Genomic DNA, 12,756 nt, shown 5'->3' on the forward strand with positions numbered 1-12,756 from the left:
GTTGCTTTCTTATTCATATCTTTGAGCCTAAAACATTTCCACAGATAGCATTTAATTATATCCAGTTTTATCATCTAGCCTATCTTTTAGAATTGCTTATTTCATTATGTGTATATAGGTGTTTGTATGCAGGCATGTATATATGTCTGTGTATAACATATATCTATGTGTGTTGTGTCCGTGGAAGTCAGAAGAGGGCATCAGATCCCCTGGGACAGGAGTTCCAGACCCTTTGCAAGCCACCAAGTGGGTGTTGGGAATCAAACCTGGGTCCTCTGAGAGACCATCCAGTTCTTAGCTGCTGCAACATCTCACCAGTTTGACTGTTTTCTAACTAGACCTCTTGTTCTTGTTTAGTATGGGTTTTGACTGTGGAATTTTCTTCTGCATTGCCTTTTGCTTCTTGTATATTTCATGTCATCTCTGCTTTGTTCTTCTCTTTTCGTTGTTCATTATCTTGTATGTGGTGTGTTTTACTCTAAAGTCCAAGTTACTTTTCTTTTAGCTTTTATATATTTTTCTCCTTATCTTAATGATTGTCCTAATGCTTACAAGATGGATCTGAATTGTGAATAGTCTTAAATGAGATTATCATGAGCTCCGTTCTGTCTGCATACAGATACACTCCGGTGTTTACCTTCTTTTTCCTTTCCCTGGTGCTGTAATGTCTTACTAACTATACCTTGTTTTATGAGATTTTTAATGCCAGATTGTGTTTTGAATTTAATCTCATGTATTCTGAGAAGGCAATTCAGAGACCCGGAGTGAAAGGAGAACGACCGGAAAGTATATGTGAGGATGACTGGTCAGCAGTGACATGCATGTGCCATCAGGATGGCATCAGGGGGAGGAGGCAAGAGTAGTGACAGCAAAAAGGTACTGTCTTAATATTTACAATGTGTCCCCAGTTGAGCTTGGAGTTGTGCTGGAGAGAATCACGAAAAGTACCCTGAGATTTTTCTGGTTCGTAGCTTCTAAGTACAGAGCAGGAGGTTTACTTGTGAATAGATCTCATGGTTCAGAACAAAGCCGTGAAAGTTCCCACGGTAATTACCTTTGAACCCCATCAGTTAGTAGACTCTAATTTCTAGGGAAGATGTCTGAGGGGAACTACCAGAGTTTTTTTTTTTTTTTAAAGAAACTGATTAATGGAGACATTGATGCCTTGATTCTGCAGTGCGATAACTCATTCTAAAGGCTCAGAAAGCATCCTTTTAATTATTATCAATGCACACACTGTCGTGTAAGTGACAATAAATAGTATGAATCTGAGACTCTGACACAGAGGAGAGCTCCCACGTTAGTCCTGCATGTGACGGCCTCTCATCTTGAGCCAATTGCCTAAGTTTTCTCAGCTGCTTTATGTCCAGCTCCACAATAAAAGTAGTAACACTTATCTCCAAGTGAGCCTGTATGCAGACGACTCCTAGCACACTGCTGGCAAGTCTGAGCTCATTCAGAAAGAGATACCAGTTAAGTCTGCAAGAGGTGAGCCATCGTCTCCCTCTCAGAGGCTTTAAAAGACTTCAGGAGGTAGGTTATTTACTGAGCCTGTGGCTCCTTCAGACTGGATCGTTTACTTTGCTTTTGGGGAAAGCTTCTGTAGAACTGACTAGCAAAGTAAGACTCGCTCAGCCAGTGGTTTCCAACCTGTGGGCCATAATCACTTTGGAAAGCGTATGTATCAGATATTCTGCATATTACAGTTATAAAATGGCAATGAAAATAATTGTATGGCCGGGGTCACCACAATATGAGGAGCTGTATTAAAGTCTTGCAGCATTAGGAATATTGAGAACCACTGCATTAGGCTGGCCTTTACCTGTTTGCCCCCATGCCCTATCTAAGTATAGACTGGATTTGTAAAGTAAGCCTGAGTTCACAGCACGGTGTGCTCAGTAACAGGAGCCAAGTTATCTTAAAATCTTGCTATGAATATGAACGTGTTTTTAAATGTCACTTTGGGTCTATCTTCAGATCTATAAAATTGTATAATAGTAGATTTTTACCACAAAGGGTTAAGTGCATTCTTGGAAGAGTGCACGGACTTAAGAGAGGTCTACATACATTATGTTATTGTTAGTCTCATTGTTTTTGGCTTTCTTTCAAAATTCCCTTTCATTGTAGAGCCTACAGAAATATAATGAAATAAGTTTCTGTTGAACATTAGCCACCCAGGTTATGACAGTGTTATAGCAGCTGGAAGGGACTGTATAGGAAGACATGTAGGAAGCTGTCTCCTAGAGAGTCAGGATGATCTGTTAGAGTCGGAAATTCCTCTGCCATGAAGGAAGTGGATGCTGCTTCCATGTCTATACTTGCAAAGTTCTTGCTCACTTCATTCAGCACTTTTCCCAGAGCCAACATTGTAGACATGCTTCCCAAAGGCCGTATGTCCTATTCTTAAGGTATTTAACCTGGTTTAAACACTAGTGCCTCCTCTATGCTAAATCAAATGTGGATCTGGTTATTTCCTTTAGAATCAAGATGGCATACTTACTGCATCAGACAGATTTCTCTAAAGGAACACAACTGATGGAATGGCTCACATTCTCATAACAGGGCCTGGCTAGTCTATCAGTGGCCTTCTGCCTACTCAAGAGGCTAAGACCCTGCTAGTGGATCAGTCCACAAAGCTAGCTAAATTCAGCAGTCTAACCTGGTGCTGGAGGCCTCAAAGATGACTAACTGGTTTCTTCAGTCACATCAGAAGGCTGAAGAAGCTGGAGTTTGATGACAGGGGAGGGTGGTAGCAATCACAGAAGCACCATTGATAACCTCAGTTACCAGCAACAAGTAAAGGGAGGCAGAAGAAGCATTGCCACCTCCTGGACCACTTTATATCTAGGCCACCTGCTGAACGATTGTCATTACTGAGAGGGGAAATCCCCACCCCCACCCCAATTGATCCTTTATGGCAATGCTAGACTCACTCAGGGGCCAATCTCCCAGTTGAACCTAGTTCCCAATAAGTTGATAATCAAGTTTAGCCATCACACTTAACTAGAACAAGCATTCAGTAAATTCTGAATCTCCAAAGTCCAAAGTTCATACGGGAGTCATCTCAGTAGGTTCCCATTGTTACGCTTCAGCAGAAAGATTACTGGAAGTGGGTATAGTGAGGAGATCTGGTACAGAATTCAAGACATGTCCCTTTATGGTTGGCTTTTGATCTGTTTTTATCTTCTGCATCATTGCTGTTCAATATAACACCAGCCTGTAATAAATTGTATATATAATATAAAACTGTATACTGGCTACATTAAAAAGTAAGGGGTAAATTTAGTTTACTATTATACTTAATTTCATTTCTGTACCTAAAATATGTCTACCTGTGATCAGTATAAACCTCTTTTATAATTAGTCTTTGAAATCAGTTACATATTTTATTCTTACAGCTTTTCTGAATTTGAACTAGCCATATTTTATATGTTGGGTAGTCATCTATAGTTAATGACTCTACTGGGAAGTGCAGTTTTATATATTTATAAGCTATAGTTAACTAGTGTTAAAGAATCAGGTTGATAGAGAAACAAAGGATTTGTTATTTGCTATAGAATAGTGTATACATATTAGAGTATATAAAGTCTGTGATTTAAACATTGAGCAGGATGATAAAGTTTCATACTGGGCATCTTTCTGGTAAAATACAAGTAAAAATAATATAATAAAATTACAAACATGCTGAGATGGAGTGTTACCCTCAAACTAGCAGATTTAGGGTTCTCACAGCTAGTGAACCCCAGCATGCAGTATTCTGATCTAGGAACATGCATTTGAGAAGATGTCAGAGAGATGGAGACCATATGTGCCGACCGAGCGCTCCTTACGCTTCCGTGTAGGAATTCCTTTTTTCATCTGGGGGGTGGGGGTGGGATGGGGATATCTCATGACTTTGACCAACTGAACACATCAGCTTTCTTGTCAACACAATGAGTGTTAGGAGAACAAACAGACATCATAGACTCCAGTGATCACCAACTCTGAGGAATTTTGGCACGGCAGCTGCTAAATCGTTCCTGGCTATGGGCCGAGCTGGTGGCCTGAGAGATATGCTGCACCCTGGAAGAAGTCTGTGGTCACCTCAGATGGTGTTGGGGTCACCCTCATCACCAATTTGAAAGTTTACACCAACAGTTTATAAAAGTAGTCTATTGATATCAAACTCCATCTGGCTATAGAAAGGACAACTGTTTTGACTCTTGAATAGCTACCGTCATGGCAATACTGCCTCCATCACAGAAGCAATTTTAAGGAAAAAAATAAAGTGTTTCGGCGGCTCAAGACAAATTCCAGGAAAGATGCACATATTTTGCACCGAGGCCTCTTTGAGAATCTCGGGTAGAACATGAATTTAAGCATTTGACCAGTTTTAAAGACACAGGCTCAGTTATGACACAAACGAATGAACTTAAATCAACCAGAGAGTTACTCCTAACAGCTACTGTCCTAAAGAAGTATACAGTTGGTCCTCAGGGAGCCAAGAGAAGCTGAGGCAACAAGGAAAATTTGTCTTTCACTTCCTTTGGCAGAACAACTCATAACCTATGGAGATCTGGCCAGGAGGCACTGTCTAGAGAGAAGCAGTCCACAGAGTGTCTACCTACGGGAAGAAGCAAATGCATCTAGCTAGGTTCATGGCAGAGTTTTTAATGAAAGGCAGCCTTGACACTGCTGTTGGGAGTGGATGTGGGGCCAACAAGGAAGGCTGCACAAGAGATTAGCTCTCTGAAATATGGGACCATCCGTAGATCCTGAAAGAAACCAAGCCTCTGAGATCAATGAATGTAGATAAGAAGGCTGTTAGCCTCAGCATCTGAAGCCAAGCTCAGCACTAATGTTTGCCTATCAATACTCATTTATGGCCCTCTTTTTGTACCATTAGGCTTCTGTGAGGGTTCTAAATAGATGGGTTCCTTTCTGCTTGCCTACCAATTTCTTAGCACACATCCTGTTTGTTACGTTTATAGCAAACTTAATTTCTTATACTGCTCTTAAGGGAGCTTTGGGTTGTGGTTTGCGGAGAAACGATGCAGTTCACAGCAACTTGTTTGCGGGTGTTTGACTGGCTTTCTCCAGCTGTTTTCCTGAGTTTGCTCATTTCCATACAGACTCACAGCTGTGTGTTTGGTCGTGTTTATGCTAATCACAGACGCATGCTAGAAAGAAGGTTCTACTTTGTTGAAGGAGATCCATATTTCCTTGGGCAGAGAGACCCATATCCCAAGTAAAACACAAAAGTAACCCCCCCTACCCCCACTCAGGGAAAGTGGTTTTACATGCATGTGTTTAATGTCACAGATCTGGGAGAGAAGGAAAAGGGAGCAGTTTTGAATAAAGTTTGCCTTTGCTTACATTGCTACCTATGAATAATCTTTCAAGGCATAAAATCCTTCTCAGTTTGAAGAGAGAAAATATCATTTGAAAAAGCTTAAAATAAACCTCAGTCTCAAATCCACTATGAAGTCATTGAGTGAAGGCTATTCAGCCACAGTTTTCTGGCTATCAAGGAAAAAAAAAAGCATATGATGTTTTATGCAAGGAGAATTTATGGCTTCCACTTCAAAACATCACGGATCTTAGGAAAATGTTTGTATTTCTCATTTGGTATGATTTAGAGAAATATTTCTGTAACATCTCCTTTTCATATTGTGCAATTCACACCAGAGACATCTCTATGAAATATTTACTCATGATTTTTATTTGAAGGGAAGTAGCTGGTTGCTGCATGGAAAGCTTTGTGGCGGAGATTCCTTGCTTTCAAAAGAAAATTGAAGCTAAATAAAAAAGATTTCAAGGCGAGCCCAGAGAGGTCTTTCCTTTGCGAAAGGTAATTGATTTGCTCCCCCAAACAGTCTTCTAGAACTTTCTGTAGACAATGCTCTAACCTTGTCAGGAGAGGATAATAAATTTAGAGTTAGACGGTTTTGGAAGGAAGGATTTAAAATGAACTGCGTTTTATAGGAACAGAGAGCACCGAGAGTCTGTTGTTAGTTTATAGGGCCTTGATTAGATAGGTTATTGATTTTGGCTGCTGGTGATACAGTCCATGTTCAGAAGGTATCAAACTCATGCTGAATAAAATAGAAGCAAGTGCTTGGGACGGAGAAGAGAAAGTACTAGGATCCTCGCTAGCAACCTAGTTGTAATTCTTCCAATGGAGTAGGCAGCTGTGTCTTACTGCCTTTAGCCCTCTGGAAGCAGTTATGTGTATTAAATACTGGAATAACTTGATATTTTAAAAGCTTATATGCTCATCCAAGTAAAATGGTTTTAGAAGACTACCGGGAGTTTCATGATTTTATAGTTAAATCAATACTCAGATTTATGCCTTTTGGACAGAGAAACTTGAATTTAATTGAGAAAATGGATCTAATGAGGATAGACATATTTTGTGCAGATGTAGGGGAGTTTTTTTTCTTTTCTTTCTTCTTCTTTATTTTTTTTTTTTTTTACTTATTATCTGAAAAAGGAAACAGGTACTTTTGATTCAAAGATGGATTGAGCTTTACAGGAAATAAGACAAGTGTCCAGAAACTTTGCAAGATTTGTGATGTGGCAGAGATGTTCCTGAGTGTCTGACCTCTGCTACAGTCATTTTCTTTCTCTTTGAAATTCTTGAATTTAAGATTCATTAATTATACAGAAAAGCACATAGTATTTTACTCTATCCTGCACAGCTAATGGCCATATGGTATTAAACTGGCAACCAGACTTTCAGAATAACAGTTTTTAGCACAGTCCCTGGCTGTCTGATTTCCCTTTTTATTTTGCAATGTTTTATAGATCTCCATGTAGAAATTGGTGTCTTATTCATTTAAATCATGGGTTTATTTTTTCAAAAAAAAAAAGATATTATGAGGAACACCATCTTTTTTTTTTTTCAGACAGAAATAAATAAAAATTCTCTGGATATTCAGGTTTGCACTGTCAGAAGTCCTGGCAAGTTCTAATTGGAAGACTCCCCATGGGAACTATCTAGCAAATGCAGACATGTTTTGGGGATCTGAGACTTATTTTCCACTAACCCTAATTCTCCACAGTCTTTGACCACATTTTGCTCTAGGAAATATTCTGATAAATGTTTTACACACACACACACACACACACACACACACACACACACACACACACACAAATTTAATTTCATGGAGATTCTGCCTATGAAATAGTAGTTAAATGATTATACCTTGAAATACAAGGAAACAAATTGAACTTCTAGAAACATATGGACTCAGGCAACCAGAAGAAAAACCATTGGAGGGCAAGATTTGGCTCTGTGATATTTATATGCAATGCAAACTCCAGAAATAACTGACTGCTTTCCTGCTGTCCAGAAAACATACTTTTTTTAAAAAAAATCATTTTTTCACGTTATTTTTTTCTGTACTCTCTCAAAAATTAAGAATTCTATTCTATCTGGAAAGTCTATGAATGTGAAAATTTTGTGAGGAATTTGTATCCCAAGCTGCCAAAGATAGATTACCTATGTTTTTTTATTTTATTTTCCTTATGAGTATGAAAAACTGACGAGTAGAAACTCTGTGAGCACATGAGTTATGTGTAGAGAGTGAGCTAACTTCATTGCCATTCTCCCTCCTGGAAGATACTGTGAATGTAAGAGGAAAAAAACCCTACAGATGTATCAAACGCATGCTCTTCAGATCATTTATAGGTTTAATATATAATGCTATAAATGAAAATACATTTTCAAAATGAGCACACTGCAGAAAATGGAAAATCTGAGTATAGTCTTGGCTTCAATCTTTTTGGAAGAAAATAAGATATTGAAAGTGGACATGGGTATAATTTGAAATGCATAGTCTTTTCAGAGTTCAACTCCCAGATTTATTCCCGAGTGAGCTGTCCATTTCACAGACCATAGAGGATGTTTACATACTTTTAAAGGACATCACCCTATGTGTTGGAGTTTGTTTAGTTGCTTTTAAGCTTTTCTTTCCCAGAGGTAAGTCATTATGAAGAATCACCAGATAGCCAAAAATGAACAAATCCCTCCTCCATGCTGTAGCTTTGAAGATAACACCTGGTATGATAAACAGGCAGAAATACAGAATTGAGTCATAGAAATTTCACGGTGCAGGGATTTATATTTGGAGCATATAGAGGGAGTGGCTGGCTTCGTGGTAGTCATGATTTGCAAAGTGAGCCCTGTCTCTACCTCTTTGTGCAACACCCAACAAAGAGGTGTTATCTACCAGGAGTTTGTTCGGCTGTGATGACTTCATCTAAGCAGCTGGTCTGATCCATTTGAAATATGGTTTCCATTTCTAAAAACTTTCTATTAAGATCATTCAATTAAGTTTCATTTAAAAAAAAATAAAAACCTTTTCCCCCTTTTATTCCATAGGTAACCACAAGGCCAGGTAAAATATTTTTAAATTCCTCAAAGGCCAGTTAGTAATTGGAACCAAAGCAGATTTTCCCCCTAAGTTGTTACTTTGTTTCATTAGTGGTCTTTATTTACTTTTTAACTGATGGTCTCCTGTTGGCCATGGAGTGTTCACTACGCCATGCTAGAAGGAGTTTATGGTCCCACCTGCGTCCAGGAGAAAGAGAAAACAAAGCTTCATTTTTAATTCTATGGAAATTCCAGGCCATTAAGAAATGACTACTGCCAGCTTTCTGGTGTTACTTAAAGGGGTAAAAAGTTCATTATGCTAGTTTCCTTACAAGTGCTGCGTTTACTTTTCTGTTATTTGAAGAGATACTGTGCTTCATCACAAAAACAGTAGCTTGGCAGATGGCAGGCCTTTGCTAGGATTAGAGATGGGTTTTGGTTGTGGGTAAGAACACAAAGATAGCTCACACAAAGGAAAGAGACTGAGGAGGAAGTGTTCCTACCTTCTAGAACATTCTCTTTTAGAAGAGAACTCTATTTTCTTTTAGAAGAGAACTCTGAACAGGACTGTTTCTCATGGTCTATCATAGGTAAAAGGTAGTCTGGAAGGTTCACAGCTTCAGCTATACATATTTACCATGTTGAGCTGACTCTGAGTTCTAAGTTTACAAGAGAAAGTGACAGCAGATATGGTGGGCATGCCTTAATCACAGCATCTGTAAGGTTAAAGAAGGCAAATCATGAGTTTGTGGACAGCCTGAGCTAACATAGTGAGTGGTTCCAGATCATCCTAGACTATAATCAGAGAGCCTGTCTCAAACAAGAACCATACAAAGAAAGATGGGAATCAAACGATGGAACTACAGCTTTCTTAACAGTTACTCGTTTATATTTGTCTTCAATAAACATCAGTTCAGATGTCTATTTTCTAGACATTTCTATGTGTAGTTGGATTTGCTTCACAGGGGTACTGTTTTACTACCTAGTATGCTGAAGCCGCCCATATCAGAAGACCCAGTGGAGGACCTAAGAGACTGTTCAAAATATTGTTCACATACTTAGTTATGGGCATTCCCTTGTTTCTTTATTCTTGTGGTCTATATATACCCTGATATAGGCATTATTACACATTTATTACATTCGAGTGTTACAAGTTTATTGAATTGTAGCATAATCTACTGTTTTCAACTATTTATGTGGTAGAATTATCTTAAAATATTCTACATTCCAATTGTTAGAAAACCTGCAGGTAGAATTATATTGATCAGTTTAATTTATTTAAAACATATAGTAAATGCCTATTAGTAGTGGTTTTCCAAACTCCATTTAAAGTGGCTTTTATGTGTTTAAAAATTGATATAAATTGTTCGGTGTCTTTCACAGCTATGGAAAACAAAATCCAGTTCAACCAAGAGCACAACTGTGCATCATCACTCTGAGCCACCTCTTTACGCTGGAGTGCATCCTAACACTTAAGTCCTACCAATAGTTTAATATGTAGAAGAATTTACATATGACCCACTGAATGATTTGAGAAGGATTTTATTCTCTGAATTGTCAGTTTTTTATGCTGATCATGTATAAATAACACACAAAGAGAAAACATATGTTAACATTTTGCATAGAATTAATCATATAAGCCAGATAGAAACCAACTCTCTTTGCTTTCATTCTGAAGATAAAAAAAAAAGATTTTAAGTGACAATACTCATAAAGTTCTCTTTTTTGAGGCATTGAAATTGTAGGGAAACAACCTTGATGTATTACACTGTGCATAATATCAAGTCCTATATTTCTGTATCTAAAGAGCGGTAGCTGCTAGGAATAGGGAGAGTTGTTTAGAATCTTGAGCGATGGCTCAGAGGTTAAGAGCACGTGCTGCTCTTGCTGTTGACCTAGGTTTAGTTTCTAGCACCCACATGGTTGGAAACAATCATCTGTAGTTTGTCTTGCAGGGGATCTAACACCTTCTTCATCTCTGTGGCTATCAGGCATGCACATGGTACACATACTTACATCCAGGCAAAAGGCACACATAAATTAAAAATAAATTTAGCTTGAAAAAAATAGCCAGTCCATAGCCTCATCTTACACAGAACCATCCATGTTGATGGCTCCTGAACTGAGTTCTCCCTTTGACAATTTGGGCAGTGTCTTAAGGAAGTGGTATTCCATCTACCCTGATCTTCCACACATTGCTTAGGCAACGAGTAAGTGCCATTTGTTGGCTAAATATAGTATTTTGTTTGATTGTATTGATTTATATTCATTGGAAGACATAAAGTAAATACTTTCTGTACCTAGTCACTTATTAGGATGGATAATAGAGATAGTTTATGTCAAGAACTGTATGTAGCATTTCATCTTTTGGAAAAAATATAAATAGTGATGCGATCATATTCTATATCTTTTAAAGTTGTTTCAAAGGTGTCAGTGGCTAGGTAGACAAAGGGTTACTGCCTTCGGTTTGTGTCTGAAACTCAGAACCACGATTGAGTCAAAAGAAAATGTCCACAATGCACAGAGTAGAGGACCCAAGACAGACAATGTTGTAGTGACAAAAAGTTCTACAATTTGTTAAGATATTTATTAACTCTAGATTTAGGTAAATGACCCTTAAGTATGAGAAAAACCTTTAGGGTGTCCAAGAAAATTTTTATTTCAGATTTTCTTAACAGTACTACTTTTTGTACAGAGTGTAATTGTGTTGTATACGTGTCTACAAATGCAAACAAATATCCAGAAAAAGTAACCATCCATCCTTTCAATCATCCACACAATTATAATCAGTTGGCTCTAATAGTTTTCAGGCTGCTTCCTTTGGAGCAGTAACCAATGAACAGGGGTGACTTCTAATTACAGATCATAAATCCTCAATGAACAATCTAATTTCAAAATCATAAACCAAGCCAATTCTAACACATTTTTATTACAGATTATTTCCCAAATTCTAATAAGTACTTCTCCTCACCTCCCCATATATATTTTAGTGTTTTCAAATTGAAATACATCTTAAAATCAATATGAACACTTAATACAGCAGTTTTTCTTATTTATCACAAATGCTGGTATTCAATTGGCTGAAGTAACAAAGAGATTTGTTACTTCAATTAATAGAAGTCAAGAGATGAACAGTTTTAGCTTTTGACAGACACACTAGCTTATATTAGTGTCTTTATAGTTCATCTTTTTTTTCTAACAATGATATGAATATAGATACAACACTAATTTAACCACGGCCACGAGCTGGCTGCCAATAGCAACTAAGACATCTTACTTTCTTGCATATGGCCAATGAAAACAAGAGCATCTCTGTCCTTTTACTAATACGCATGTTCTTCTTTTTAGTCTATTGTGTCTGTCTGGTTGGCCACTCTTTGACAGAGCATAGCTACCAAAGAAATATCTAGCACTGACTGGCTCATTCTCAGCAGGCTCTATGCCTGAAGCTTCCTCAAGTCTCATGAGTCAGTTTGGTAGGTGGTTTATGACCAAGAACTTCTCTAGCAAGACCAAGACAGAATCCGACCAGAAAAGATGGCTCCTGGGAACCATGCATGAACTGACCTCAAGTCTACTCTGAACACCATATATATATATAGTCCCTTTTAATGACAGCAAATTACTGGATAATATGTTTTGGAAAAGATGATAAAGGCTTAGTGTGATTGTAGGGCAGGTCTTTTATAAGCAATATGAGGGAACATTGAGTCCTGAGTCCTCTTATGGAGGAGCCTCATTTGAAGATGGGTTTTTCTGATAATTCTTCATCCTCTGCAGTAGACCACTAAAACACTTTTGAACATAGGGATTAGAATCAACTTTTTGTTGTTGGCTTTTCAAGGACACTCTTCATCCAGAGATATTTCTGTCCCTTTTCCAAGACTTAAATGTGCTCCAAAGTCACATTTTGGACAAAAATTCAAATTCAGAAAATTAAGCAAAACAATAAAAAATGTATGTTTTCTTCACACTTTAATGTGGTGTTCATTCATTCATTTATTTGTACAATTTAGGACTGGGACTTATAGGTGAGTAAGGTTGAAAGCTATGCTTTCTCAATCTACTGACACTCCCAGGGTAATGTGCACCAGAGACTACTGCTCAGAAGTAACTCTGGAAATCTTTTGGAGCAAAACTTTTAATGTCTTAGCTACTCCAAGGTTACCAGAGAAGGTAGAAAGGCAGAAGCAGCTTATGCAGGTAACGTAGACCTGGAGTGTACAATCTGAGAGTGTTTGGAAGGGTAGCCGTGCCAATGTTTCATTGATGTCTTGACCTAACATGGGGCAAAGCAACGGTTTTCTAATCTAAAGTTTGAGATTGCCTTCTTTCTCCAGTTCTTATGAAATAGAGTGTCTAGGAAGTATCCCAAAGATAATTCAATTAAAAGTTAC

This window comes from Mus musculus, chromosome 6, assembly GCF_000001635.26.
Source record: "Mus musculus strain C57BL/6J chromosome 6, GRCm38.p6 C57BL/6J".
NCBI lineage: Eukaryota > Metazoa > Chordata > Mammalia > Rodentia > Muridae > Mus > Mus musculus.